Source organism: Macaca mulatta, chromosome 11 (genome assembly GCF_049350105.2).
Source record: "Macaca mulatta isolate MMU2019108-1 chromosome 11, T2T-MMU8v2.0, whole genome shotgun sequence".
NCBI lineage: Eukaryota > Metazoa > Chordata > Mammalia > Primates > Cercopithecidae > Macaca > Macaca mulatta.
This window is the reverse complement of record NC_133416.1, coordinates 9,216,554-9,242,932: the sequence shown is the minus strand read 5'-3', so window position 1 is coordinate 9,242,932 and position 26,379 is coordinate 9,216,554. Positions and strand designations below refer to the sequence as shown.

Sequence of the window (26,379 nt, the reverse complement as noted above, 5' to 3'; positions counted from 1 at the left end):
TAATGACTTAGGCGAAAAATTACTAAATTAACTTGGAAGTTCAACTTTGCAAACTGTATTTGTTGGACCTCATGTAAGCTAGATGATCAGTTTTTTAAATTGTTGTGTGTTTCCCTGGAGGACGGAAGTCTCTTGTCTCTCATCCACTGTGCACACCACTGCAGCCCGCGCCTGTCCTCCACGGCGCCACAGTGAGGCCTGCAATTCACCCTGTACCACGCCTTCCACACCTTACCTGAAAGTCACTAAGTATAACCAAGAAGGAAATGAAAAGCAGATAAATGACCTCCACCCCCACATCCAGCACGCAAATGTTAGACATTCATCAAAGTAAAACCAAAAACCAAAAACCCATGTTAGCTCACGATTGTAACTGGTAGAGTTATGTGCATGGCAATTTTAAAAGTCCAGTTAAGTAAAAACCTAATTGAAAGTCTCAAGAAATGCGAAGTTTATACAAGAAGACATCTGCAAACATTGACAGTGAGGAGAGGACTTCACTCTGCATCCAGCCTGTCCTGGAAGCCACGGCCAAATGCCAGGCTGTATAGATCTGAAAAGCAGAGAAAAACAAGCGTTGAAAGGTGTACAGTCTCAGCAATGTACAAATTCAATGTAAGATGCTCAGAAACCTTGAATTTCCAATCAGAAAACAGGAACATGAGCAAGTTCCCCAGCAGTGCCCACCTTCTGCCTATGGCACGTGTAACAGGATCGCTGGCCACCTCGGGGGGACAGAGGCTTCCTGGTCACATTCGCTCTGGCAGCCACACAGCTGGCCCCACCACAAACACCTGGCTAATACTGAAGAACCACCCGCTCCCTGGGCTTTGCTCACTCTAGCCGGGAGAGCATATTTACAGAGTACATTATCAACTGAATCCTCGTTCAATGCGTCAAGCTTGTTGAAGACAGTGAACTGAGCAGAGCAAATGTTCCCAGTTGGATGGCACTCAGTCACAACAGCAGCAGCCACTGTTCACAGGGTGCTGGCTTCGTGCCGGGAACAGTTCCAAGCATCTTCTTTCTGTCCGAGGAATGTGCACTGCAACCCTGTGGGGCCGTTTGCAACGTCCATCAGAGTTCTGAGGCAGCTGAGTCCAGGCTGTCTGTGGGCCTCGCCGTGTGGCCGTCCACGTCCCCTGCAGACCAGACCTCACTGCAGGTACCGCGGGTTCCAGAGCCATCTTGAGGCACATGCTCCCTTTGCCACCTCTTCCTGGCCCCTGACACCAACCCTCACCACTGCTGCCAACACTTTATTTTCTCATGGCTCCTGAGGGGCCTGTTCTTTCTGCCCTTCCCTGCTCCCTGTGTCCGGCGTGGAGGATGCCCACATCAACGCCAACGCTCATGTAATCACCACCCCTTCCATGGGGCTTGACGCCTAGGAGTCTCAATATCAGAAAGTCAGACTCCTGTGCTTGTTGGAGAATTTCTTCACATCATGGAAGTGAAGGGGATCAAATTCTAGGTGCCTGCAATAACCTCATTTCCACAGCTAAGCAACTTCAGTAGTAGCACAAAACAAAAAAGCTTTTTTAAACTTCTTTTATACAAGCTAAATACAATTTAATTTTTACATCCACGTTCTCATCAGCTCCCACCTGATGAGCAGGCAAATGGTAATTTTCAAAGAAACAAATTGTTCCATAATTTTAACACTTAGCATTATCACTATTAAGCAAGAATTATCCCCAAAATACACGATGATCTTGTTCTCACATTCAAAACTTGATTGTCACACAGTGAAATAGCACTTAATGCAAAGGAATGTTTCTTTTCAGGTTTCTGCTCTGGAAAAAAAGATTTCTGGCAAAGAGATAAACAATTATGTAACTATCCAAAATGCCTCCGAGAAAAATAATGTCATTAGTTAGTTCTTTAAAGTGTTACAAATGCAGTTGAGTTTTAATAGTAATTTGTCCACAATTATCAAAAGAATCTTTAAAAATCTTAATACTGAAAGAATAACCATAAATGGATATAAAACGCAAAGCAGAAGAGTTAATATTTGGGATAGAGTTTGGCCCATATTTTTAACATATGCATAGTTATTTATCTAGCTGAAGTATATCCCTCTCCTCCTAGGCTCTTCAACAAGCCTGATTTTCAAACATAGACTGGCTTTTGGTACATGAAGGCAGCTTTAAAAGATGTCAGGATCGGGCCGGGCACAGTGGCTCAAGCCTGTAATCCCAGCATTTTAGGAGGCCAAGGTGGGCCAATCTCTTGAGGTAAGGAGTTCGAGACCAGCCTGGCCAATACAGCAAAACCATTCCTGTATTAGAAATTTTTGTAATTAGCCAAGCGTGGTGGCACACACCTATAATCCCAGCTACTCGGGAGGCTGAGGCAGGGAGAACTGCTTGACACAGGAGGCAAAGGTTGCAGCGAGCGAAGATCGCACCACTGCACTCCAGCCTGGGTGACAAAGTGAGACTGTCTCAAACAAGCACTTAGACCTCAGAAAAAGCTTGAGCATCCCCCGCCCCAACCAACCCAAGGAATCACATGGCAATGGTTATCATGTGATTTCGACACAAAAAAGTTCTGTTCTCTCTAAACACAATGGTAAACACTTGCCATCAGCGCACAGAAACTCCCAGGACCCAGTAACACCGTACTTAGCAAGAATAACGGGCCACGTACGCAGTGTTCAGCTGCAGAAAGTGATGGCACCAAGAATGTGTGTGCGCTCAAACCAGATTCCTCGCTTTCAGGGTGGAGGGTCTCCCCGGGAAGATCATCCAGCGGGATGGTTTCCACTTCCACCATGAGGAGGAAACGGGGGTTTCCTGAGGGCACTGACAGGACTTGGGTCTCTGCCCTTGTCCTCTGTCCTGTTACGGGATGAGGGTGGGCTGAAGGCAGGTTCTCCCTACATCTTCCGGGCAGGAGAGATGGAGCTGACAGGTGGACGACGGCTTTTCCAAAATGTTCCCATGTTTATAACCTGTTATCCACCTGCTTTCCCTGGAGATCAGTGAAGCCGCATCTTTGCTTCTCTTGCATTAGGGACAACCCGTTGGTACGGCCTCTGGGTCAGCCTCTGCGCGGGTCTGAGTCACTCACTTGTGCCTTGGCCTCAGCATGCTCGTCTGTCAAATGGGCGGCCCCACAGACCAGTGACTTTCAACCGGAGTTCCAAGGAGGTTGCCCAAGGACAGGCAGGGGGAAGAGGAGGAAGAAAGCTGTCCTAGGAAGGGGGGAAGGGGAGGGCTGTCCAGGGAAAGGGAGGGGGAGGAAGAGGAGTGTGGAGGGAGGAGCAGAAGGGGGGTTCTCTGAGGAGGAGGACCAAGTTGCTGAGGTGTCTTGGAGTCAGAGGTGGCAGTGGGTTGGGCTCTAGGCCCTCTGTTACATAGTTTTAGGCTTTAACTATTTGTTATTTGTGGACACTTTAAAAGATTTAATTTGAAGAAAACCGGAATTGAGGATACCTTGCTTCTAAAACACAATTTCTCAGGCCTGAGACTAAGTGCTAGGCATTGCTCATTCTGTTACCATCATTTCCTCCTATTTAAAATCAGCCGAACACCCACAATCTCCCTTCAGTGTAAGCATCACCTTTTCAGAGGATCTCAAACAGCAGAGTGAGCAGCCCTTGACCCCGGCCTTGTGCACGAGGAGTGAAGAGCAGACGTGCAGTGAGGGCTGCGGACAAGGGAGGCCGAGGCCCAGCACCTCCCTGCACCGCTGTGCTCTGCCAGGCCTAAAGGACACCCTTGCCTCTCGGGTGAACAAGCAGCACAAGCTATCGACACTTATTCCAAAGGAACAGGAAGAAAATTCAAACGAAGTTAACACAGTTATCCCAACACAACACTGCAACAGCCCAGAAACAGAAGGGCCAGTGAGCCTGAGATGGGTGGTTCCCACAGCGGGACTGCAACGTTGGCATTAGGGCTTTTTGGCAAAAAAAAAAAAAAAAAAAAAAGACAAAAAAGGTAACATGGGCCACCCATTATTTCCTGCCAGTGGAAAGACACCCACAGGCCCCCAGACGCCAACGGTCCCCTGGAAACGAGCCCATGCAGTGCCTCGGGTCTTCGCACGAGCAGGCACGTGTTGTCCTCAGCACCCCCACCCGGGACACACACACACACCACACTTGGCTCCCACACCTGAGGGTCCAGGAGAATGGCAGGAAGTCCCCGCAGGACAGGGCATCCTGTAAGGGCACTGCAGGGCTACGCACCTCAGAGAGGCCCCCGGGCAGGTGCTCTCTCCCCAGAGGATGAGCCAGTCCTGACCACACCCAGATCGCGGTGGCCTCCAAGCCAAGTGCCAACATCTCACGTCCAAAGGGATGCGCAGGTACCTGCTGTGCGTGGAGCCCAAGCCCCTCGCAGAGGTCAGGACGAAGCCAGTGTCTAGTCCCGGGGCCGTCACCAGCCAGGAGAGGCGTCCGGGGCCCTTCCCAGCAATGGCCATGGGAAGTAACAACTCAGGCCCATCAGGGGCTTCCTCACTATGCAGGTTTTAGAAGTGGAGACAGAGGTTCAGGTCTAGTGGCACAAACATCGACAGACCCCATGGAAATGCGGGCGCGGCCCCTCCATCCCACCAGCTTTCATGGCTGTTCCTTTCTGCTGCCATCACGCATGTCCCCACCCAGCCAAGCCCCTTCTCCTTTTCCACACTGGATTCATCAAATCAAATCTCGCTGTCCTTGGCAAATGTACCATTAATTTATTTACCGCCCAGAACAAAAGCACACTTCCAGTTAACATGACACCCCCGCTATGATAGAACCACCTTAATTCAGACATGACGTGGAGGAACAGAGGAAGGAGGGGTCGAGGGCCGCCCTGGAATCGGCAGCTGTTTTCTGGGGAAAGCCTCCATCCCACCCGAGCCCGACATCGTGCCCCACTGTCCCCATGGTGTCCGAAAGCTCCAGGAAGACAGGGTCACTCTGACCCCTTCACACCCACAACGCCAAAGAGGAGCATGTGTTCAGGAAAAGTCTCCTGCTAGTGCTGAAGACAAGAGTAATTCCTCGTGGTGCCCAGAATGTCAGAAGAAAACAAGGCACCATGTGGACGCCTTCCAGGTGAATTTTGGAATGATTCTACCGAAAACCAGTCATCCTTTTTCAGAACAAAATCCATACAACATGTGTCGCCAGCAGAGAGATGGTCCCTTTCACGGCTTACAAACACACCTACGTTACACTGAATTTATCTCAAGCCACCCTCTCTGCGCTAATGTAAAACGTCTCCCTTATTAACCAGTAGCGTTTCTCATCTGGTGTTTTTTAACAAGCAAGAGGGCCCTGTAACACTCAGGCGTTGTCTAAAACGTCAAATGGAAGCCTAAAATCCTCTTCCATGCAGCTTCACTGCAAAGTATTTTGACGTGAGCCAAATCGTGCTCTTCCTACACCTCCACAGGAAACTCAATGCTTCATCAAGGAGATGCAGCATGATTTCTGCTAGGCACAGAAACTGGAAGGGTGGGGATAGGGTTGAGGGAACATTACATAGAAAGCACACCCCAATAATCACCTGCATGAGAGCCACATTGGCCGGCAAGCCCCGGTCGGCTCAGTCTCTGCAGTCACAGGTGTGAGGCCTGAAGGTCAGACACCTGGCACTGCTGACCACCCCAAGGTCATGGCCTCTGCCCCTTCTCTGCTGACCATCAGTTCTAAGCTTCTGGCAACACCGCCTGCTGCCCTGCCTGACCGACTCCTTTACGAAAAGCAAATGTTGCCAGGATAGCTTATGAGTACACTTGCCAGGAAAGCAGCTCTGATTGACGCTGAAACCCCCTTCTCACAGCCCTGGCAGCTCCCCTACCCCCGATGTGTACATGCTTGCAGCTCTGACCTTGCTCAGTGTCCACATAGGCTCTGTCCCCTGGACAGCCCAATGCAGACTCAACGTTGAGTCAGAAATACACAAAGAGGCTGACGGTTATGAACCACCTGCCTGTCCCCCGAAACACAGGTTGAAATGCTCACCCTCAATGTGATGCTGTCAGGAGGTCTCTGGGAGGTGATGAGTTCCCGAGGCTGGAGCCCCCGTGAATGGAGTTTGTGCCTCAGAAAGGAGCCCGGCAAATCCGTCACCCTCCCACTGTGTCAGGGCCAGAGAGAAGGTGTGTGTGAACCAGGAAGAGACCCACACCAGTACCCACCCGTACGGCACCCTGATCCCGCCTTCCAGCCTCTAGAACTACGAGAAACAAATTTCTGTTGTTCATAAGCCACTCAGTCAATGGTGTTTCGTTACAGCAGCCTGAGCTGCCTGAGGTGACAATGCTCACCGTCCTACAGAGACGGCTACTCCCCTCTCCCAGAAAGAGGGGTTTAATTAAAATCCCTGTCTCTCCTCGCCGCCACCACAGATCTCATTCCCCCACCCCGTAAGTCAGCAGATGCTGCAATTAAAGGAAAAGGAGGATCGTTTTAGACCAGCCCCTCCATGTCAGTCTGAAGCCTTTGACTTTGCCCACTTCCACGGTGGCCGTGTCACCGGATTCCCCATGCCAGCTCTGCATCTGTACCGGGTCCCAGGCTCTGCACAGACTTCTCCAGTTGCCCATCCAGCACACCTATTTCCCCTTCTCCTTTGCAGATTGTCCTTCAATCCGCAATCTTCTGGTTGCCTCTCTACAACCCAAGGCCTTCCAATCCAGCCATTCAGGGTGAGCTCAGCCGTGCACTGGAGTCCTTGGCTCAGGTAACCCAAACCCAAGCCATTGGCACCAACGATCTACTGGCTGTGGGGTCTGCACAGCCACCAGCTGCCCCAGCCACACCAGGGCCTGGGAGGGGAGGCAGAGGAAGCTGTGAAGCTGCCAACAGCCGTGCGGGGACAGGAGCCTCTGGGATGAGGATGCCATGGAAGGAAACTCAGAGAAAGAGCCCCAGGGCTGGATGGGTCATGTCCAAAGTCTGCACTGCTGAGTTTTTGAGGTTTCTGAGCTCAATCGCTGACCCCACGTGGCGTTGGATACGGCAATAAAGCAAGACCCTCACCCCCACCCTCCCACCCCCCACATACACGGGGCCTCTGCCCTGGTGGGAAGTCAGGCCTGGGCGCCCAGCTGGCACAGCGAGCCTGGGAAGGGGGCCATTTCAGACGGCACACCTGAGCTCATGAGGGACAGACACTGTCTCCTGCTTATCTCCAACACTTTCTCTGCATGTCTAGTTACAAACGGACGACGCAGTCTCGGAAGCACAGATCCCAGGCCTCCCCCTGCTCCTCTCCTTGGTGCCATTGACAGGGAGGGGCCCGTATGGCCGCGAGGCCGCACACCCACAGCCACCCTGCCACTGAGACAAGGGCCTTTGACGGTTACTTCTGCCAAAGAACCCTGCTCCATCTTGGAGCACACCATGGCGGGTGGGAAGCTCCACCCGGAGAAACAGCGATGCTTCTCCCCAGGGCCAATGGAGGGCACCCCCCACCCTGCATTCAGCAGCTTACTTACCTTCTGGAAAACATCTGAATTAATGGGGAACACTAAAATGAAAAGGTCACGCAAGAAAGTTTAGCAGGCCCTGTGAAGTCTCAGCAAGTCCAAAGGTTTCTGAACCAAGACTGCTGGGGTCGACGAGCTTACAGGCAAAGTTTCCACACGGGCCTTCAACAAGCAACGCTCAGCAGAGAGCGCCACGCTCTGGGCAGAACCTCAGACACCACAAAGTCACATCAGAGCCAACAGCAACTGAAATACAGCGCTCTCCTAAGATATGTGTGTTATCTGTAGAAAGTTACTAGACTCTAAGATGGGGGAAGAAAAGGATAAGATTAAAAACAAATTTAAAGTAATTTCTGCATACAAAAAAAAATTCTATATCCACTGGCTTCCTTTCTGGGAGTAGTAACTTTTACATGAGATGCACATCCTAGTTGGAAGGAGTCTGGGTTTTCCATGGGCAGAGACAAGGGCTCTCCAGGAAATGTGAACCCTTTCTCACGGAGCCGCGTTCCCTGAGGCCATCCTGACCTGCCTGAGCACCTGCCTGGCTCTGCCTCCAACCAGCTCCTTCCAGCACTCACCCCGCTGCTCCCAGAGCCTGCACTCACCCAGGATCTACTCTTCTGCTGCTGTCAATCTTCTGCTGCCAAACTTTCACTTTAGGGTAAATAAGTTGGAAACTAAAAAGTTGTAAGACCCCTTGGTTTTTTAAAAATTTGTCTTCGCAGAAAACAAAGAACACTAATTCTACTTCCATGGTTTAATATGTTGCCCCCATCTGCATGCTCATGGATATGTGCTTTCATATATATTTTAATCAAAACTTATAATACTGTTGGCTACATTCAGTTTAATTACATTTGAGGTAAGAAGTTTTAAATTCAGTGAATTCAGGCACTCAAAATTTAAGCCCTGTGACATCTATTAACCAAATGGAAATATGACAGGTGGATATTACAAAAATCAAGAGAAGTGTTTAATATAAATCCTGGACTTTTAGTTATTTCCAGAAATGTAACGTATATATTAGTACACAAACTTGAACATTTTCACAAACCTTTGAATTCAAATTCCATTCTTAACTTTTACAGGTAAATCAATATCCATGTGTGATTTTAAGCAGCTCAAGCATCAGCTCTTAAAAACCACCAGAAATGCTGGGGGCAAATTCCACCGAGCAGTAAATAATGAACTGCACCCAACAACCCAGGTACCTCCCCCTGAGGCATCTGGAACATGAGGATTAGGAGCAGCCTTTGGTTTCTGAGGTGCCCGAGAGTGGGGATTCCCAACTCCCCAAGTCTAAGAAGGCCTCAGGGATAAGGAAAACTGGTTAAAAAAAAAAAAAATCCCTGCTGGTTCCCTGCCATGGGCTCCTCCCTGCCACGGGCTTACAGATCTCACTTCCTCTCCGCCCCCCAAAGCCTGACTCCTGGTCCCAACCCTGCTGCTCACTGGGGTGAGGCCGTGGGTGTCACTGCACCTGTAAGGGGAGAAGCTGGTCAGGATACAGGATCTTGGCTATCCTGGCAGTGCTCAAGCTGATACTGTAACTTTGCAGTGAGTTACTTAATGCAAAGGTTTAACTTCTGAGTAATTCACATATGTGTATTCTAACAGGGAAATACGGAACGTAGAACACAGGCCACACCCTCACACACATGCTATCTGGCTAGCACTCTTTGGCTAGCATTCTTTCTTGTTTGCCTTTTCAATAGACGTTTTTAAAAGCAGTTTTCAGTTCACAGCAAAATCAGGAGGAAAGTACAGAGTCCTCACATATCTATCTCCTTCCCCAGCACAGGCAGAGCCTCCATCATTCTCCTGCCCCCACCGGAGCAGCACTTCTGTACGACCGACAGACCCGCATCAACGCGGCACCACCACCCAGAGTCCACAGCTCACACGAGGGCTCGGCCTGCTGCTGCTCACTCTGTGGGTTTCACAGACATGGAACGGCATGGATCCCCCATGAAAGCCCCATCCGGAGTTGCTTCCCCACCCTACACATCCCCCTATGCTCCTCCCATTCATCCCTCCCTTCCCCAACCCCTGGCAGCCGCTGACCATTTTACTGTCTCCACAGCTTTGCCTTTTCCACACTGCCCTGCGACTGGACTCACACAGCAGGCAGCCTTTCCAGATTGGAGACTCACTTAGCAACATGCGTTTAAGATCCGTGTCTTTTCATGGCTTAGTGGTCCAGTTCTTTTTAGTGCTGAATAATATCCCAGTTTCTGACGTAACACAGTTTATCCATTCACTTACTGAAGCACATCTTGGTTGCTTTCTAGTTTTGGCAATTGTAAATAAAGCTATAAAGCTGCTGTCAACATCTGTGTGCACATTTCCTCGTGGAAGTAAATTTTCAGCGCCTCTGAGTGAACATCCAGGACTGTGATTGCTCCTGTGGTCGGATTGCTTAGTTCCATGGAAAACCGCCACGCTGCCTCCCACAGCAGCTGCCCCACTTCCTCCAACGACGAGTGACGGTCCTGACGCCCACACATCCACCAGCTCACGGTCGTGTCAGAGTTCCAGTATTGACCAGGCTGGTGGGTGTGCATTGGCGCCTCACCCAATGACATAAGACGCGGGCCATCTTTCCACGTGTAGATTTGCCATCTGTGTATCTTCTTTGTTGGGGTATCTGTCCAGGTCATTTTTCCATTTTTAATCAGGTTGTTCATTTTCTTGTTTTGAGAGTTCCTTGCACGGTTTGGATAACAGCCTTTATCAGATGAGTCTTTTACAGACTTGTCTGTGGCCTGCCCTCTCATGCTCCTGAGACACTATTTTAAAAAACATTTTAGACAGAAGATGGACCTCTCAGCCCACCGCGGTTCTCATTTTGGCCATGGTCACCACCCTCCCAGCCCTGGTTCCCACCTTTCCACGATCTGCTCGTCCTATGGGGGTTTCTCCATACGAAGTTCCTAACATATCTCCAATGATGGCAACATAAAAGCAGGCAGTTTGCAGGTAGGAAGGAGCTGATGGAGGCCGGAGCGGAGTGTGAAGGCCAGCGGCTTCATCCTTCGGGGACAGGCAGGCCTCTCAGATGTCCCTCTGGGTCACCTCCCAAATGAAGTACCTGCCTTGGCCATGGGCAGGAAGCAGGACCTGGCCCAGATCTCAGCATATTTGACCTGGCACGGCATTTACAGGTGAGCCTCTGTAACCGGAAACTCTACTCTGGGGAGAACACATTTTCATTATCAAGGCTTATTAATTAAGAAACCAAAGAGCAATGCCTGGAGCGAGGATGCAGGGACTCTGTGTGACCCACACGCTCGTTTCCACCTGACGCAAACGACCCTGGAGTGAGGTGCAGTGCCTGCTCTGAGTCACCAGCACCCTCGTCGTTTCTACATGAAGAACCCAGTGAGTCTGTCCCAGGACTTTTTAGCCTAGACTTAAAAATTCACAGCCCAGGAAACCCTAACCATTTTAGGAACCTGAGGGGTGGGCCAAGGGGATCTCACAGTTTGGTGCTGGCTGTGGGGTCAGGAAAGGGCAGCTGGGGCTTCCCGCAAGCACTCCCGGGAGGCCGTGCACTGGACCGAGGCTGGTTCCACCTCCTGTCGGTTCTCATGCCCAGCAGTGACAGGAGCGCTTCTTCCATAGCAGTCCCTGGCTCCAGGCCCCAACATCCATGTCCAGGCCCCAACATCCATGTCCAGGCCCCTAGTGGGGCAGCTTCTACCCAGGGAGGCTTGGACTGGAGACAGCCTGGAGCTCTAGGCAATCCTGGCAACCACCTGCTTCCCAAAGTGGCTGCAGACAAACTCCTGCTTCCAAAACCTGGCACGGGCTGTGTGAGGCCTGGAACATGGGAGGCACACTTCGCAGGGTCCCTGATCAGATGCAAAAGCAAGGCTAAGAGCAGGAAAATTATTTAATTACCCTCTTGGTCATCAAATAAAGTCATAGTCACTTAGACCTCTGTGTGACTAGAAGTATACACATTATAGAAGGGTATAGAAATGTAAATACATGCTTATTTTTGTTTTATATACCTTACATATATGTATGCATATATATAAAACATTGATAAACCGTAGTTAAGATTTCAAATCTCAGTCACAAAGATCTCAGAAGCAAATTACTATCCTTGAATTCTAAACAAAGACGTAACATTTTAGATTCTTGTGAACAAAACGTTCTCTATTAGCATTTTATTTTAAAAACTAAGGTTTCTATTTTAAATAATCACTTTCACTGAGAGATTCTGTAACTTGCTACACACCTTGATTTCCAACAATAGCTCATTAGTTTCAGAAAAACTGATATACGGGACTTTTGCTATTTTAAAGCATAATGATGTCTTTCTCTCTATACCCAAGAATAGAAAGATGCCCGTGCAGATGTTTCCAGAGCAATTCAGATGAGACGGTCTAGACACACAGTTTAGACCATCACATTTTCAAGAAAAAAAAAAAATCACATTTTCAAGAAAAAAAAAAGTATCACATTTTCAAGGGCAGAAGGATCAAGACCAAATCCAGGATGTTCTGAAGGGGTCACCTTATATTTAAATTATTTCATGTATTTGTAACTTGGGTGGAACACGACATCCTTAAAGATAACCAAATAATGTACCACAGCCCTTAAAACTCGTAGCATATTATCTCTTTTGTTTGACATACACTTAATTTTGTCGCATCTTCGTTTTATAATTTCAAGATTTCTAAAGCTCCTAAAGCCTCAAATCGAGAGAGAATTTGACTTTGGCAATTCCCAAAGTCACAAGCAGGTTGTATGTCCACAGCTATTTGGAATGTGGTTTCTGATGGAAGCTTCTATGAATGCACATGAAATCCCTCTGGACTGCAAAGACTGACTCAGCGTGTCTCAGAATGAAAATATATACGTTTGTGATGGACAACAGAACAGATCCTGATTGCTAAAACAACAGGAAAGTCTACAGCACTTCTCATACAGAACTTCTCATATAGAACGAATGCGAAGTGTTTGAGGAAAAGTCTTTCCAACTGAAAATATCAGAGCTGATTGGAACAAAGAAGATTCTGAAGATGATCCTGGCTGCTTTATGAGACTTTCAGAATTTTCCACATCTGCAAGTGAAAATGAAGCTCCTGCTTGCCCACTGAGGACAGGGAGAGAACAGGGTAGGATAACAGACCTTCAAACACTTCACAGGGGGAGAAAGGAAGACGGGCCAGTCCCGTACACCCATTGGCACACCCACACCAGCTGTGCAGATAACTGTGATGGCCGGGCATCTCAATGAGACAGCTGGGCACGGGTGATCTGCCAAAAGACAAGATGGCCAAGTTTGGGCCGAATCCCTGGAGGGTGGTCACTCCAGGGCCTCTCAGGTCTGTGTCCAGGAATCTGCACTTCCAAGTAGCCCAGATGAGCTGCTACCCAGAGGCCCTCACCAGTCATGGCTCACACAGGCATTGAACTCCACACGCCTCCTCCTTCTGCAAGGTCTGGGGTGGATTTTCCTTAATTGCCGACACCGTGCTCCTCTACGCCTACTCTCACCATTGGTCCCGAGTTTACTGAACTTATAAACAGAACAAGAGAAGGGAACTACAAGGGAAAGCATCCACCTGAAACAGGACTGACCAGGGCTTGCGTCAGCGGACACAGCAAACACAGCACATATCTGTGCACGGCTCACCACTCACAAAGTCCACAGCAGTGCGGTTTCCACTCAGAACGTCCGGGTGTCTGCAGGCATGGAGAAGATGCTGCACAGCTGTTTCTATGCTAAATACTCAAAGGTGTGAATTTTATTTTATTTTATTTTATTTTTTATTTTTTATTTTTTTGAGACGGAGTCTGGCTCTGTCGTCGACCAGGCTGGAGTGCAGTGGCCGGATCTCAGCTCACTGCAAGCCCCGCCCCCCGGGTTCATGCCATTCTCCTGCCTCAGACTCCCAAGTAGCTGGGAGTACAGGCGCCCGCCACCTCGCCCGGCTAATTTTTTTTTTTTTTTTTTTTTTTTTAGTAGAGACGGGGTTTCACCGTGTTAGCCAGGATGGTCTCGACTCGATCTCCTGACCTCGTGATCCGCCCGTCTCGGCCTCCCAAAGTGCTGGGATTACAGGCTTGAGCCACCGCGCCTGGCCTGAATTTTATTACATATAGAAAAATGTGTGTTTAGAATTCAAATGTGTGCATTTATGTTAAATACATGAAAACACGTAATCCAGGTGTTTCGGTTCATACCACTGTGGAGACTTTTTGTTTTGTTTTCATACAACTGCCCAATTGGGGCCCAGAACCAACACCCACCAGCTACGTCACTGAATCTGTTTTACTGTCACAGACCAGCCCTACCCCCCCACACACACACACAAAAAAAAGCCATGGCACTTATTAAAAAATTAATTTTACAACATTATTAGAGATGACTTGTGGTCCTCTTTGAAGAGATTGCAGCACGTGAAGGATTTCAAATACACGTATGTTCTGGGTCTCCTGATCTTAGGACCCGTCCACACTGGTGGCTTTAACGGTGCTTCGTGGAAACCTCTGGAAAGCATGTGTGTCATGTCTAAGAGCAAACTAGAGTTCACACCTCAGCACTGTGTGCCTCTTCCTTCCTCTATCCCACAGGCACTGTCTTCTCCCAGGGAGCTGGTGCTGTGCCTCTGTCCTGCCAGTCCCTGCCAAGTCCCTGCTGCCATTGTGGAGAACCAGCCTCCGTCTGTCCAGGTGTGTTGTGCAGAAAGCAACTCATCCAAATCTGTTTAAGAAACACACATTTGAGATGCCTATAGGCCTCAGAAGGTGGAGGCAGACAGGATAAAGGCAGCTGTCGTAGGAGCTGAAGATCAAGCCTGTCTGTCTAGCGACTGATGGATGCTGTCTGCAGTGAGCCACCACATTTAGTGAGGCTGTCTGGCTCTTCACCTCCGCCAAGCCTCCACCCCTCGTGTCTGGCCTGGATTCTCTGACGCCTGCACGGCCTTCACCTGGTTCATACCTCAGCTCACAAAGGCCCCCATACAAAGGCTCCCGTACCGCAGCAAGGACGGCGGTGGTCGCACCTGCGGCCATTTATCCTCTCTGCATCTAGCTCCTCACCCTGAGGCAACAGCACCTCTGGAGTCACAGCCTGGCCTCCCAACTCTCCCCCATCCCGGGCTTCTTGGTGTGTTGCTCTGCTGCACACACCTCAGCAAATACTGCTGATTAGCCAGAATCACCCAGAAATCTCTTGATTCTGGCTGCTTTTGTAATTTGTAATATTTGTACTTCGGGTGTGATTTGAGGAACAACAAATTTTAAAATTAGAGAAGATGTGGTTTTTATTCTCTCCTTTCTACTTGCAACCTTGAAAATTCTAGTAGCAGCAAGGGTTTGTTGAAAATAAATTCCACCAAATAGAACCTATTACAAAGGTACTACAGGGTGTCAAATAACCACATAGGTGTAAATAGAGATGCAGACAGATATAAAATCCAACGGTTAAACCAGATTGAGAAATGCTTGCCAGTTTGTAGGACTTCTAAAACTTGACATAAATGTTGGCTAAGGGATATAAGATGCTTTGAGATGAGTGAGATGCTTGGCCTAGAACCACAGGCTCTCTCCTCTTTACAGCAGAAAATCCATAAGAAAGTCAAATCTGAAAGAACCAGGCACCGTTGAGTGGCATGATCAGCCCTCCTTCCCCATCCCTGGGCCAGCTGCGGTGAGTGCAGCCAGTCCTTCACCAACATCCGTCCTCCAGGCCATGGCTTCACTTTACTCCCAGCTCCCTGTCATTATGTAGATTAGGTAAATCATGGCCACTCTCACCCTAAGCCTCACCCCTACACCCCGCTCTGTCAGCGTGGCACTCACCCAGTCTCAACCACAGCAAGGACAGCCGTGTCCTTGGGAACGCAAGGCAGGGGTCTGGAAGGAACTTGGATCCCCAAATACCTCATGGAGTAGTCACCAGCCTGGAACTTCCTCCCTGAAGGGTTTGCAAGAGAGAAAACCTCCTTTGTTCCTGAAGCTACAATCCTGCAGCGTCTCCGGTCCCAGCATCCTTACCTACCCTCGTCAGGAGCCGTTCATGCTCATCAAGACATGAGAACAAAACTGCAGTGGCACAGTCACACCCCCCCAGAACGCAGGCCACCTGCCGCTCACATTCATCGTATTAACACCAAAAAGCCACCGCGGTGGATATCCTGGATGTGGAAACTCTGCGGCCTTTTGCTGGAGATGCGCTTTGTGCATTTATCGCACGACCATCTTGGCATCAGGAGGGCCTGCGCAGATGGCGGGTCCTCTCCTCCGGGAGCACGTGCTTGAACGCCAGAGTGTCCTGTGGATCCACACAACCGCGCTGTGTGCCCCAGGAGCTTAGAAACTACCACTGCATCAATGTGTCCACAGGTGACGCCGGGGGCAGAAGCCAACCTCAAGCAGTCACGGTCCTCCGTGGGGCTGGCGTCCAGGCAGGAAGGCGGCTCAGCAGCTCTCCTCTCACTGTGGAACCTCCTAGGTCCCCACATGAACAGAACTTAAGTAACACGCAACAAACAGGAACGAGAACACGACCAGCAGCTTCTAAGATGAGCAAGCTGGGCTGATCATGAGACACCTGACGGGGACGGTGCCAGAGCCCCTCCCAGTGAACTGTGAGGACAGCGCTGCCGGCATCTCCCTAAAACCAGCCCAAGTCGAGTTAGACTCGAGGCTTCCCAGGAGTGGGCAGAGCCATTCAATCTCCACAGTCTGAACATTCTAGGCCATTTCATGGACCTCATCTCACAGATGGGAACCAGGACACTGCACCATAGACCCTGCCCCAAGCCCCCGTTCCTTCCTCTATACCACACACCAGTACAGAGAACACTTAGGGACTGGCCATTCATGTAAAATACTGCTTAACTGAAACTTCTGATTTAGAAAATCTAATTCCTACTCACAGAGCTGAAAGTGTTCTGTGCTAGGAGGCGGCAGCTGTAATTAAGCATGAGAGAAGAAGGAGGGATCAGAGTGGTGCCAAGTACTAAATATTCATCTAAATCTATTCACCACACCTACATGCTCCTCTCATCTGCTTCATTTTCTTTCCTTAAAAGACACCATAATTAGGTCTCAAAATAGACAACCTGTTTTACTGATGCTTAACTATAAAGGAGGGAGCTACGTATCCAAAAGAGATATGGGAAAACAGAAAATGTCCACAAGTGATCGGGTGGGAGGGCAGCTGCAGCAGCACCTGGCTCTGTTGCCTTGTGAGCCAGCCACGTGGGCTGGACAGCTCATTTAGCCACTGAAATTACATCATCTAAGATTTTTGTTTCAGTTACTTTGATAAATTCTCCCTCCTGCTATGGAGAGTAAGGGTTGAGCTTGCTTTCCTTTTATTTTTTGAGTCGGAGTCTCACTCTGTCACCCAGGCCAGAGTGCAGTATTACAATCATGACTCATCGTGGCCTTGACCTTCTGGCTGAAGCAATCCTCCCGCCTCAGCCTTCCAAGTAGCTGGGACCCACAAGTGAGTTTCATTTCTTTGCTAACCAATTCCTTTTCACCACCGTGCGGTGGGCCCATCAGGACCATCTGCCCAGGTGTCCACCTTGCTGACCGGCTGTGTGGTCTCTAAGGAGGATGCACCCCTGTTGCCCGGGCTCTGCATGCAATGCTGAGTCTCCATGTCTGCCGCTGTCTGAGGGATTGACAGCCCGAAGCATCCCGACGTGCCACCGTAAGCCGGGCTTTATTCCACAGGGTGACTCTGCTTCCCGTGATGAGATGCAACACGTGAGCACAGATCCAAGGGTGTGAGCAATAACACATTTCCCAGATACTAAGCAGAGGACTAAGGCTTTAGTTCCTTACTTATTTGCCATAGGCTTGATTCAAAACAGCTTTCTGGGATCCTGGGGACAAACGTCTCTAACTAGTGAGAATTCTGGCTTCAGTAACGGAAGACTCAACTAATGCCCATTTAGTTTCTGCTGTTTCCATCAGAACTTGAGGCCAAAGAAAGGGAAAAATAAAAGGGGGACCAAGGTCCTGACACCCCAGTTTGTACAAGGCCAACCATCCTGCTTGAGGGGTGAAAGGAGCAGTGTTTTTAAACTGTCGAGTTTTAAAAACATGGCTGTAGGCTGGGCGCAGTGGCTCACGACCGTAAGCCCAGCACTTTGGGAGGCTGAGATGGGAGGATTGCTTGAGACCAGTTCAAGACTAGCCTGGGCAACACAGCAAGACCCTATCACTTTAAAAAGAAAAAAAAAGTCTTTTATTAAAATAGTAATAAAAAGGTTAATACAATAAATTACTATGTCAACATGGCACCGCCTGCTGTCAGACGAGGTGGATTCTCTGTGGCTACAATGAGGCCCGGAGAAAAATGTAATCGGCATCACAGGGAGGAAGGTCAGCCCTGAAGCCCCACGACACTAACTCCTGTGCAGTTTGTTAACCAGCCTGAAGTCTCCTCCGCCATCAGACAGAAGCCTGGTTTAGAGGAATGCTGCCCACGGGACCTGGGTGGACTTCCGACACCAGCCAACCAGACAGCTCCACACTGGGACCCTGCCGGCAGCGCCGACTGGAGAGAATGGCCTCGTGAGTGTCCTTTCCCGCCAGAAGCCGCAGACCCTGAGCCAGTCCTGGCTGTGACTGAGGCTGCGCATAAACGTCTGTGCCCAACAACTCACCTTTGTACATGACACGCTGAGTCCGCCTCATTTCAAATGTTACACTAGCCCCAAGGCGAACATGGATGTTACAGGTTAACTCACTGCGCATGTGCTAGACTTTCCCTGTAAGTGTTCAGACATTCCACGAACCGGATGAAGAAACCCCACTTTCCCTGTAAACGTTCAGACATTCCATGAGCCCGATGAACACACACAGCAAACAAAAACCGGAACGTTTAATGCCGCGGCCTCCCCCCTTCCTGAAGGATGTGTGCTTACAGCTCCCCCGAGACCACATTTCCCAAAGCACAGACTTACTCTGAAAACAAAACCTCCTTTTTTTCCTTCCTCTGTACATTTCATAGGTCATATTAGCAACTATTGCTACAAATGCAAAGAAATGGGGTATCATCCGTGCTGGTCACCCAATTCCTACCACCAAAGCTTCAGGGCCCCCCAGTCTGACGGAAGCTTCTGTCACCCTAAAGCCAACTCTGGAGATGAAGGCCGAGCTGGGGAAAGGCTGCGTCACCCACAAATCCACACCCCGGGGCCCTCTGCAGCTGTGTGTAAGGAATTCTTGGCCTGTCCTGGGGTTTGGGGAAATCAGGATGCAAGCAGATACTGTACGCTCTGCCATAGGACCATGAAGTCCGCAGGACCTCAGAGGAACACAGACAAATGGCTGCACGAGTCCCACAGGCCGCACCTCGATGGGCACCCGTGTCAAGAACACAGACACGCCAGGAGAGGCAGCCGATGAAGGCAACGCTTGCAACCCCAGCACGTGGCAGTGTCCGAGTGTGGGGGTCTCTGGCCAGGCTCCACCACAACTGCCATATTCTGTGACAAAATTTTAAAAATAGGTTTTAGCTATTTACAACTCTAACTTGTTTTACAGATAAACAGAACACAGGGTTCCAACAGGCTCCAAAATACTTTGCATAGAACCAAGTCTAGAATGCAGATGGCTGCTGCTCCGAGTGTCATGAGTCCCCTGTAGTGCCATAAGTCCTAGATCTAGGTGACTAAGTGCTCTTCCTAAACCAGAAGGCACCCTCTGCCCCCAGACCAGTCCATCAGCCCCGGCAGAAGCTTCTAGAGTAAGAGCCTGTGGATTTGTATTGGATAGATGTAAACCAGGCAAAGTCACCGGGGCTCATCCTGGAAGCCCATCCATTTACCCTCTCATGCCCTGAAGATCCTTGCCCCCAGCTCCACACCCTCAGTCACGCTGAACCACAAGAACTGGCTTCTAGGCCTTAAGCCCCTCCTACCTCCCACTCTCCCCTGGACAGAGCCTTCTCAAACCATGAGGCCCAGAGTAGCCTTAACAGGTGGTCCCAGCAGACCTGGCCGCTCCATTTTCTTCCTGGCAAAAGAGTCAACAGTTACACGAGTAGAGCAACCAAACGGGATGTTTTTCCACTTAAAAGGTCTCATTTTTGTCCATTTAGAATTGATACTTTGTGTATGTGTGTATGGGGATGTGTGTGGGGTATGTGTGTATGGGGACGTGTGTGTGTGGGGACGTGTGTGTGTGGGGACGTCTGTGTGTGTGTGTGGTGGCAGGGGTTCTCGTTCTGTCACTCAGGCACAGTGCACTGTAAGTACAGTGGTGCTATCACGATTCACTGCAGCCTCAACCTCCTGAGTGGCTGGGACCACAGGTGCACACCACCACTATTTAATTTTTTGTAGAGTCAGGGTCTTGCTATGTTGCCCAGGCTGGTCTCAAACTCCTGGGCTCAAAACTGAATTTGCTCACCTCAACCTCTCAAGGTGCTGGGATTAAAGGTGTGAGCCACTATGCCCAGCCTAGGATTGATATTTCTTAAACTATTACTGAGTTTAACACATGAATTCCACTGACATAGATACCAGCACACTCTCACAGCTCAAAGGTTTTTCAGAATCTCGATTCTGTCCATTCAAGATCAATACCTAAAGAAAGGGCCAGAACTGACCCTCCCCTCAAGGAAGCCTAAGGGCAAATGCAGCAGCATCTCAGGGTATGAGGAGACAAAGTAAGAAGGGTGGAAAATACACATTGAAATTCTAGTGTTAGAATCATAATCAACACTTTAAGAGACAATCTGCTTTCAAAAACATGTAGCTGCTGGATTAACCTCAAAGTCACCAGATTCCACAGGCAGGCGCTCAGAGAGGCACAGCTTTCTAAGGCCACCCACGCCGGCAGCCTAACAGTCTCGGGGCAAATAAACAAAGGCTTGTTTCTCTCAAGGAAGAAGGTGCTCAAGTCCTTCCAAATAGTTTCTTCTTCTAAATCAGTTAGAACGCCTCCTACAACACTGTTTAGAGTGCCAGTGTGTTCAGAAGTGTGAAGTGAAAATACATCTCAGGACCCCGAAATCACTAAGCTAAAATGAAGTCAAGGTGGGAAACGGCTTAGGGCAAACCTGCCTCCCATGCTCCTAACAGAGATTAGAGGAAAAAAAAAAAAAAAAAAAGCCACGTACTTCCCTCACAACCGTTGGTCCACAAGGAAATTCCTCAGGGACAGAGGACAGAACTCAAAGTCACCATCTGCACACGGAGATAAATGTGGATCTTACTGTTTTCTCTGGAAAGGCTCACCAGAAACGCATCTGTCTCTGATCTACCTGTGACCTGGAAACCCCTCCCCGCTTCGAGTCATCCCTCCTTCCTGGACCAAACCAACAAACATCTCATATATTGATGTCTCACATCTCCCTAAAAAGTGTAAGGCCAAGTTGTGCCCCACACACCTTGGGCACATGTCCAGGACCTGAGACTGTCACGGCGCATCCTCAGCCCCTCCCCTAAGGCTGGTGTCCCGGGTGTGTCCTCAACCCCTCCTGACGCTGTGTCTTTAACCTTGGGAAAATGAACTTTCTGAATGGGCCGAGAACTATCTCAGACGCTTCTGGTTTACAGGAAGCATTCTCTCCTGCGGGTATAATGCAATCATGTGGAATCACAAAATGCCACTTTAGCAAAGGCCGAAGGAATTAGGGTTTGATGTACTTTAAAAAAAAAAGAAAAAAAGGAACGTTCTATTTATCAATGGACCATGAAGCCCACACCCCCTTCTGCAGTGATGTCAACTGGGATGAGGGGCCCCCTCCTGGGGATGCAGCAAAGGCTACCCTCTGACCCCACTCCCCAGAGTCCAGGCTTCCTGCTGCTCAAGGAACAGCAACCCCAGCTTCACGGGGCTCAGGCCGCCAAACCCAACTCCCATCCATGCTGGAGAATCACCCCAGGGACTAGCGAAATGGCAAGTGCAACTCTCACCTCATCCCCTTAAAGGAGAAAAGGCACCTTCCCGCTCTCCTTCCTGTTGGTGGGAACAGGAACAGGGGCAGGAGCTGGAGGGGCAGGAGTCGGGCAGCAGGAGGGAAGCAGCCTGGGTCCCTGCTAGTCCCAGGTGGCAAATGCCAATCAGCCCTGACCTTCGCTTTGCAGAGAAGAAATCCTTCTCTTCTGGCAGGTCCCTGTTAGAAGTTTGCGCCCATTCCTTTAAAAAAAAAAAAACTCAGATAAAACATGGGTGTTTTGCTAATATTTCAATTGCCTGGGGGCCTTGGGTTGAGTGACGCCAAAACAGGAACCTGAACCCTGTTATTCAGGAAACCACCTTCCAGCCCCATCTACCCTCCCAGGCTGTCACCTTATGGTATTTGTCTGCTGGATGATTATTTTTAACAATAAATGCTCTTAAGAGCGAGGTGTACAGGACAGACAAGAAGTCAGCTCAGGTTGAGGGGAAGCAGGAACAGACCCCTCTCCCTGCAGGACAGTGAAGGGACCTTCAGCACCTGGGTTTGCAAGATGCTGGATCTCTGAGAGCATCGCTCACAGCTCAAGTACGGCCAGACCCTCCTCTGCCACAGCCTGTTCAGGAGAAGGTAGCACCTACCCTAGAGACCCACAGCCCTGTGTGGGGTTCAGCTGGAGCTGAACTTTCCTCCCTTGGTAAGAGCCAGAGCCAGGGCCAGAGCCAGAGCCAGGGCCAGGGCCAGGGGTGAGGAGAGGAGAGAAGGAGCAGGTGTGAGGGGCACTGTGGCAACTCCACACCACGCTAACTCTCATCTGACGTGCTCCAGCCAAAGCCACGCTTCTTGGAGGGCATTTCCCTTCACATGTCCAGAAATCATCAACATGTAGTCTCCCCACTGAACAGATTCTTCCCCAGGAGGCAGGGGCTTGGCTGTAACATGTGGTAATGAGGGGCGCACCTTCATGCCCATTCCATAGTGTTTCCTGTTACCTATTTTACTTTAAAGCTAAAAATGGTCCCCGTTTACACTCTGTAGTGACACAGACAGCAAAACACACGAGATTCAGTGTGATCCCACACCCGTCACTGCTGACCTCAAGATCTTTATTTGTTCATTTTGCTTCTAGAGTTTGTACTCTATCTCCGAGTTCCAGGCCTGTGGATTCAACCAAACATAGACCAAGAATACTTTTTTAAGGTGTCTGTACTAAGCATTCAGACTATTATTCATTAAGCAATATCGTTTAACTACTACTCGCATGGCATGTCCATGGTATAGGTGTTACGAGCAACCCTGACATGACTGAAAGTCTGCGGGAGGATGTGTGTATGTCATATGTAAACACGATGCCATTTTATACCAGGGACCTGAGCGCCCACAGACCTTTGTGTCCATAGGCAGTCCTGCAGCCCACCCCCGTGGGCACTGTGGAATGGCTATAATAGAAAACAGAGATTTTAAACAGTTATGTACCAAATCTAATCTTTTGTTAAGAAATTCCTGTGTATCACGTGTATTATTTGCAAGTCCTTCCTGGCCCAGAGACTTGACATGTTCTTATCATCTTTTCGTCCACTGATCTAACGAGTCATTCCAGTAAGTTTATTGAACACGAATCAATTTTACAATTAAATTCTTATGGGAATCACACTCATACTCTAAGCTGCTTTGGTTTTTAAAGTGAAATAACCAATAGTTTTGAAAACCAGCTATATCATAGAATAACAGGATAAAGCAACCCCATGACATGCAGAAACATGGAGTTTCAAAGCTAACCAGAATAAAACACGTTACAACTCCCTAAATTGAAAATGTTTCACACCACAACAGATATTCCAGAAAAAAGAAGATGTTCAAAAAAGCCTTAGGCAGAAAACCACTTTTCCCCTTCATTTTTCACACGGTTTCCAGAAGCTTGTGTTTGGCAATAACCATGAACCAGAAGTAGCGTCCGCTGCAACTACTGCTACTGCAACACAGACTATTAAAGCAAAAAAAAAAAAAAAAAAAAAAAAAAGGACACAGTGTATTTCCTACTGATGAGAACAGGTAGAGTGTTATAAGAATGAGTGTGTTCTAAAGTCAACAATGTTCCAATTCTAGGTCTCTCGCAGACACTAGACGGCAACCACCAAAGCTTATGTACTTGGCAACGTTGGAGGAGACCAAGTTCAGAGCTGTCACAATACAGCACCATCCTCACGCGATTATCTCAGGAGGGTTTGAGGGCAAGTGCCCCCATCACAGCGGGAAAGCTGCCCAGCCCAGCACTTCCTGAGATCACAGACCTTCGCCTTCCCACGTCTTCAATAGCTCCTTTACACTGGGAACCAGAGAGCAAAACCTAAAACACTTCCTCTAATCTCAAGAGTTCTGAGAGCTCTTCTCCTCGCCCCTTCTCTTACTGACAAAGCCTCTTTTGCAAGCAATCTGTATGCTTACCAGAGCTGCGGCAGGAGGAGAGCTAGTGTTCGGTAGACCGAGTTTCAAGCATGGGGAGACCAGGAAGCTCTGGAGATGGATGGTGGTGATCGCGGCACGACAATGTGAACACACTTAATGCCCCCAAACCATACACTTAAAAATGGTTCGAGTGCTATGTAATTTTACCACAAGCAAAAGACTGAGAAAAGTCATCTGTAATTACTGTCTCCTCTATCTTGCATCCTGTAAGATGCATTTGCTTTTGGAAATCCTCAGAGCAATCATGAAAGATTAATACCCTGTCATCTCTGAAACACAGGCAAAGTCAAGGCTTTTGATTATAGGAAAGTAGCTGGAGAGCACAGCGTCCGTTAGACACGGCATCCGTGGTAGGACAAACACATGGTAGGAAGGTGGTGGTCATGCCATGCTACAGGCAGATGTGAAGGCTGTGGGGAGCCACAACACCCGATGCTTGGGAGGCACCTGGGCAGGAGCTGAGAATGTACCAAACACGTTCGATCACGCAACTTTCATGGACCCTGAGTCCAGCCACGGCCGCTGACATCCACTGTGCCCGGGGTGTCCTCTACCACAGAGATACGCACCCCGTGGAGGATATTGCACAGATTAAATGCCAAAGCACAGAAATGCTCAGGTCCACCTTCTCAGATAGAAGCAAAAACACATTTCCCAGACCACAGCAGCATGACTCTCCACCTAAATGTACCCCCGTCCCATTTATTCTCGAACCCGTCTCTTCCGGACCCTACAGCATGACTCTCCACCTGACTGTACACCGTCTCATGCATCCCCGCACCTGTGTCTCGGCCCTCACTCACTCCCTCGTTGGATCAGGCACCAACAGTCCACTGTGTGCCTGGTGCACTGAGCCTTGTCAGGAGCCTCTGGGCCGTGTACCAGGACACGCACCTGGGAACTCCCAGTGCACACGTTGGCCTCCTGCAGGACACTTGGCTCTTCTATCTGCGGGAGCCGGCACCCACCCCTGACTGAGCTCTCTGCAACCTCCACCTCCCAAGATTCAAGCAATTCTCCTGCCTCAGCCTCCTGAATAGCTGGGATTACAGGTGCACGCCACCACACCCAGCTAGCTTTTATATTTTTAGTAGAGATGAGGTTTCACCATGTTGGCCAGGCTGCTCTTCAGCTCCTGGGTCTTGTGATCTACCCGCCTCGGCCTCCCAAAGACAGGCACCTGTTTTAACAGCCACCCCTGCTCCCAGCCACAACACGACTGAAAGTTGGCAGAGGATTAACTGAGTTGTTGATTCTCTTAATCAGAAAAGACTTCCTAAATCTGAATATTTCTGCCAAATATTCTCTCCTCTGCTTACAAGCTGTGAGCATGATATAGAGAAGTTTCATTTTGTTTTTCTGTGACAGAGTCTTGCTGTCATCCAGGCTGGAATGCAGTGGTGTGATCTCTGCTCACTACAGCCTCCACCTCCCAGGTTCAAGAGATCCTCCTGCCTCAGCCTCCAGAGTAGCTGGGACTATAGGTGGGCACCACCTCATCCGGCTAATTTTTAGTTGAGACAGGGTCTTACCATGTTGGCCAAGATGGTCTCCAACTCCTGACCTCAGGTGATCCGCCTGCCCCGGCCTCCTAAAGCGCTGGGATTACAGGCATGAGCCACCACACCTGGTTGAGAAGTGTTTGACAGAGGCTGAGGGGAGGCTCCTGACCCACCCTGGGACATCCACGTCCCACCCAGCTTCCCACCCCGACTACAACACTCAAAGCGTCACAGCAAGGGCAGCTGCATCCCCGCGGTTCTCTGCACTAACGCCACAGCTGCGTGAGCTGCCACAGCCCTGGAGCTGCCACTCAGCCTTATCATGCTGGCACAAGCACAGCAGAAACTACTGAGCTCCAAGAGGGAGGAGTGGGGGCCCAGGGGAGTGAACTAGGAGGCAGGGGTGGCGGCGCAGGGGTGGCGGCCCAGGGGAGTGAACCAGGAGGGAGGAGTGCAGTCCAGGGGAGTGAACCAGGAGGGAGGAGTACAGTCCAGGGGAGTGAACCAGGAGGGGCGAGTGCAGTCCACGGGAGGAGGGAGGAGTACAGTCCAGGGGAGTGAACCAGGAGGGGGGAGTACAGTCCACGGGAGGAGGGAGGAGTACAGTCCAGGGGCGTGAACCAGGGGGGAGGAGTGTGGTCCAGGGGAGTGAACCTGGAGGCTCTAAGGGTAGCAAGTTCACACACCTCAAATAACTCCCACATCCATCCGTGTGCAGGGAAGAGACGGAAGCCATGCAGGACCTGCAGCACTTTCTCATCGCAAATGAGAAGTGAGGATACCTACTCATGCATGAAATCAGAGCTAAAGTTCTACCGTGGTGGGGAGACGCTGTTCAACAAGTTTCATAGACCCAAATGGGAACAAAAAGAAACCAATCATACAAGATCAGTGGATGGAAAGGGATCAGAAATTTAAGCCTGTAACAAACTTTCAGAAAAAACCTCACTTGATCTGCAAGATGGCTGCAGCTCTGCCTGATCATTTCTGAAAATGTCTAACCCTCGATAAGCCATCTCAGAACCGATAAAGAGGAGTAACAAAATCAAAACGCCAAGGCACCCTCCGTATTTTAGA

The 26,379-nt window shown here is 49.6% G+C and overlaps 1 long non-coding RNA gene across 1 annotated transcript in view; it reads right to left on the bottom strand.

Annotated features, from left to right (window-relative positions):
* Nucleotides 1-204: 204 nt before the first annotated feature.
* LOC114670778 (uncharacterized) overlaps nucleotides 205-26,379 on the bottom strand; it is a 71,013-nt gene continuing 44,838 nt past the window's right edge. Inside the window, exon 3 of the long non-coding RNA XR_013400854.1 lies at nucleotides 205-553. This is a non-coding gene — a long non-coding RNA (uncharacterized LOC114670778). The remainder of the gene's footprint in view (nucleotides 554-26,379) is intronic.